We start from the raw sequence: 5,096 nt of genomic DNA, 5'->3' as shown, positions 1-5,096 counted from the left end.
TTTGACAGTATACTCAGACAGTGCCGCTGTTGTTTGGTGGGCTTAGCCGACCTTCAGTCAGCATAAACTGAATGTCAGATGCCAGAACATTAGAAGAAAAAGAGGTGGTGAAGACAGAGAAGAGCTGTGGATTTGGAAGAGTAAAACAATCCCTCTATAAAAAGTGGGATTCAGAGTGGGACACGAGGGAGGTGGTAACTTAAAAAACACCATTACCAGAAAAAAGTACAAGAACAAAAAAACTGAGTAAAAGCTTCCAAACAAGTCGCATCTGACAGGATCAATAACAGACAGCAAATGATTTCTGAGGATGTGTACTTTTCATTTAATTTAGATTCTTTTTTCATTCATGGCTCATCTATGATATAGTATCACAAAAGCTGTAAATCACAGTATTCTCTTGTATTTATATATTTTGAAAATCAAAATGATCTTCTACTTAATGAGCAAACTTTTTAAAGGGTCTGCATTTAAAAGTAATTTCTTGTTTTCCTCTCGTGTCTGATGGTTTTGTCTTGTAGTTGCAGGGTAGTTGCCTGTCTGAGTGCTGCTCGCCAACCCAACGACTGGTTCCATCAGTCTTTCGATCATCGTTTACCTGGGAATCCGCCTCTAATTCAACTGATCAAAACTGATCAAATTCAGCTGCATTTAATCAGTTCATCTGTTCCACTTTAGTTCATCAAGGTCAGTATTCGGGAGAAGGCAACATTCAAGCACTGCAAAAAAATTCAGGTATAAATAAAAACACAACAAAAAACAACAAAATCACCTGACAAATCTATCAGATTCCAAGTTTGCTCTCTGACATCTGTATTCATTTTGTTCAAACTGAAACCCATGAAAGGTGGCTTTCAGGTCAAGCAAATTAATTAACTAGTTAGGTCAGTTTGACAACTTAATCAAATATTTAAACGATTTCCTGTCTTAAGGCCCGTACACACCGGGACGAATATTCGCCAGGCGTTATTCGCCAGCGTTTTTCGCCACGTCTTTTGTGTTCACACCCAGGCGATTTTCGCTGACGATGAGCCGAGCGAACATGCAATTTCATTCCCTGACATTAGATGGCGCTTAATGTAAACAGAAATACTCCTGTACACAAGGTGGCGCTGCGCAACTTTACGATTCTTAAAGTCGCTTTTCACTCAGAAAAAGAGAGCAAGTATTTACGCGCTTGTCAGAATCAAACAAAGAAAACATGAATATTTCAAGCATCAGTAGCTCCAACTGGTACTTGGTAAGGGGATATTTAAGAATGTCCGTCATTATTTCTTCGCGGCAGTGTAGACGCTACTTGGCGTCTAACTTCTTCGCTGGTATGTGTGCTCAGCAAGGCAGTTTTGTGTTTGAGCGCCCCCAAGTTGTGTTTTACTGTAACTTCAGAAGCTCCAGACACGTGTGCAAAAGCGCCATTCTCATTGGTCGAATAGATTTCGACGCGACGCGTCGAAAAAACAAAACAAACCCGAGGCGTTTTTTTTTTTTGACGCTTTGGCGCTTGGCGTTTTTTCGCCTCGGTGTGCACACTCACATTGGTGCCCTTTGTTTAGTCACGAGGCGTTTAACGTCGGCGAAAATCGCCGGCGAAATTCGTCCCGGTGTGAACAGGCCTTTAGGCAGATGCATATTTTTTATCTTGAAAGTTTTTCACTTCAGCAACAATACTTCTATCTCTAGTTTTATTGTTTGTGACATTTATTTTAGTATTTACATTAGTTTGTCCATCGCTACAGATCTGTACTGCACCAGGTCCACTTGTCTGTTCTTATGATTCACTAATGGCTTGAGGATAGAACTTGCAGCTCCTTCAGCAAAAAGTAGTATACGTGAAGTTTATGTTATTAAGTAAACTTGAGTATAATGATACCAAGTACACAAAAGATCATGTAAGTGTAGTTTAGGAAGTATACAAACTGAATACTTCTTCAGATTATATATGAACACATCAAGTTTACAATATATATGTCATGGTGCCTCTGTCAGTTCTCCTCCCCCTCCCCTCTCTGTTTGGCCACTGATCCAACCCAGCTGCGTCCACTCATCTCATCACACCGCCAGACCTTCTGAAGGAGCTCCAGGACCAGTATTCATCGCCAGTTCGTTGCCCCTGATGGTGCTTAGTCTGGTCTTCTCAAGTTCTCATGCTATGTACCTTATGCTCTCACCTCACGAACCTTTGCCTTGTCTCCAGGACCTCCATAACCACGAGTGGACGCCAGAATCTCTGACTACCCAAGCTGAACAACTGAAGCTACCTACCTTCATCTCGGAGCTTCGCCGAACCAGCCACGTAACGAGCCATCGCCGAACCGCCTACCACGTCACGAACGGGTTACGTGCCACAGTCTTTTAAATATGCAGTTGTTAAACCTCTTCTGAAAAAGCCCAGTTTGGATCCTAGCATCTTGGCCAACTATAGACCGATATCAAACCTGCCCTTTATTTCTAAAATCCTAGAAAGAGTTGTAGTTAAGCAGCTTTACTGCCACCTACAGGACAACAGCCACTTTGAAGACTTTCAGTCGGGGTTTAGACCTCACCACAGTACGGAAACTGCACTAGTTAGAGTCTCTAATGACTTGTTATTGGCCTCAGAAAAGGGACTACTTTCTACTTTCTATTCTGGTCCTGTTGGACCTCAGTGCTGCCTTTGACACTATCGACCACGGTATTTTACTCCATAGATTAGAGCAGGACATAGGGATCAGAGGATCTGCTCTCCAGTGGTTTAAATCCTATCTGTCTGATAGGTATCAGTTCGTTAATGTAAATGGCCATTCCTCTCAGTGCACTCGAGTCAACTATGGAGTCCCACAGGACTCAGTCTTGGGACCGATCCTGTTTACGCTTTATATGTTACCCCTAGGAAACATAATCAGGAAACACAGCATCAATTTTCATTGTTATGCCGACGATACGCAGTTGTATTTATCCATGAAGCCTGACCAGAATGACCAGATAGAGAAACTGAACGCCTGCATCAGTGACATCAAGACCTGGATGACAATTAATTACCTCCTCTTGAACCCAGAAAAAACTGAGGTCATTATACTTGGTCCTAAAAACCTCAGAGATGCTCTGTCTGCTCAGATAGTCTCCCTGGATGGTATAAGTATAGCCCCCAATTCCACAGTTAGAAACCTTGGGGTTTTACTTGACCAGGATTTATCATTTAAGGCTCACATATCTCAGGCATGTAGAACTGCCTTTTTTCACCTGCGGAATATTGCTAAGATCAGAAATATACTTTCTAAGAGTGATGCTGAAAAACTCATCCATGCATTTGTTACGTCGAGGCTGGATTACTGTAACTCCTTGTTAGCAGCGTGTCCTAAGAGTTCCTTAAGAAGTCTCCAGCTTGTTCAGAACGCAGCTGCTAGATTGTTAGCTGGAACCAGCAGAAGAGATCACATCACTCCTGTGTTAGTTTCGCTCCATTGGCTCCCAGTTGATTCTAGAATTAAGTTCAAGATCCTCCTGTTAACCTATAAGGCCTTACATGGAATGGCCCCGTCCTATATTAAGGACCTCATAGTCCCTTACCAACCAATCAGAATACTTCGCTCGCAAAATGCAGGACTGCTTGTGGTTCCTAGAATTAGTAAAAGTACGGTTGGAGGTAGAGCGTTTAGCCACCAAGCCCCTGTCTTATGGAATAAACTCCCAGCTCATGTAAGAGAGGCCGACTCAGTTTCTACATTCAAAGTTAGACTGAAAACATTCCTCTTTGGACAGGCTTATTGTCAGACTAGTTAGTATTCAGAGATTATTTAACTTAATGTTAGTTTGTTTAAATTAAACTTAATAATAACTATTTCTTTTAAAAGGCTGCTAGAAGTTGAAGCTGGGGTAACTATGGTACACTGGGGTTCTGTCCTCTTTCCTTTTTTACTTCTACCCTTCCTCTCCTCTATTCTTGATCATAATTTATCATTTAGTTCTCCATGCCTCTGTTTGGTGCAGTGCGATTCATGTATTGTCCCTCTTTTCCTCTCCCCTCCTGGGGAGTGGGAGTGCTTCCAGACTCCAGTTGGCTCATCCGTGCTCCAGTTCCTGACCGTTTACCTCGCCTTTGCTCCTGCTCCTACACCTGGCTGTGGATCCTGCCTCTGGCTCATCTCTGGCTCGTCTCTGCTCTGTACCTGACCGAGTACCTCGTCTCTGCTCCTGCTCCTACACCTGGCTGTGGTTCCTGTCTCCGGCTCGACTCGCGCCTTTGACTGTCCCGATAACCACGGCTGGATGAAGCTCGTCTGCTGGACTTTTATATATGTAGTTGTAGATTTAGATAAGTTAATTCTTCTCTAAGATTTCTGGTAAATCGCCTGTCCGTCCTGGGGGAGGATCCCTCCTTCATGTGGGCACCCCTGAGGTTTCTTCGTTTTTTCCGGAATCCGGTTTTTTTGGGAGTTTTTCCTTACCGCGAAGGGGGGTCTAAGGGCAGGGATGCCAGTATAGCTTAGTCAGTTTGTTAGTTCATTTTAGTATTTTTCTATTGAACTCTTTGTATTCGTGATCCTTTTGATTTCATGTTTTACTTCGAAGCCCATCGAGACGACTGTTGTTGTGATTTTGGGCTATACAAATAAAATTGAATTGAATTGAATTGAACCTTCGCCGAACCTCAAGTCACGTCCTGGGCCCTTACTTACCAGTACTCACCTCCTGTCTTCCTTCCGGGTTCCAACATCTGGGTCTGCCTAGCATAGCTAGTCATGACAATATAAATACTATATACAAGTAAACTTCAAGTATCCTCCCTCACTTTTAGTATACACTAAGTATACTTGTAGTACACTTATATAGACGACTTCTTGCTGAAGGTAGCCAAACAAATCAAATTTCAGGTCAAATGTTCTTAATCGCACCTTAAATTGCTTGTTGTGTAAGAAACTTGCCCCATTTTCTGGTGTTAATACTTCAGCAGGCTTTACAAGCAACTTTAATCAACAAAAGTAGAAATTAAAAATAAACAGAAACAGTGTTGATTGCTTCCTCTGTGAGAAAATCCTTGATCTGTTGTTCTCCTGACAGTTTTATATTTTTGTATTCAGTGTAAACCGCTGAAAATGAGGGATGACTTTGTCTAGTGT

The 5,096-nt window shown here is 42.3% G+C and overlaps 1 long non-coding RNA gene across 2 annotated transcripts; it reads left to right on the top strand.

The window, feature by feature from the left end:
- On the top strand, positions 1-4,631 carry LOC144981435 (uncharacterized). Of its 2 annotated transcripts, XR_013647085.1 has the most exons (4): positions 9-191; positions 522-687; positions 1,987-2,116; positions 2,195-4,631. It is a non-coding gene; the product is annotated as an uncharacterized LOC144981435 (long non-coding RNA). The 2 variants fall into 2 exon arrangements; XR_013647084.1 differs by having other exon boundaries at positions 1-191; positions 522-2,116.
- Positions 4,632-5,096: the final 465 nt, after the last annotated feature.

Source organism: Oryzias latipes, chromosome 13 (assembly GCF_053564925.1).
Source record: "Oryzias latipes strain Hd-rR chromosome 13, Olatipes_Hd-rR_3.1".
Classification (NCBI taxonomy): domain Eukaryota; kingdom Metazoa; phylum Chordata; class Actinopteri; order Beloniformes; family Adrianichthyidae; genus Oryzias; species Oryzias latipes.
This window is presented reverse-complemented; position numbering and strand designations above follow the sequence as displayed.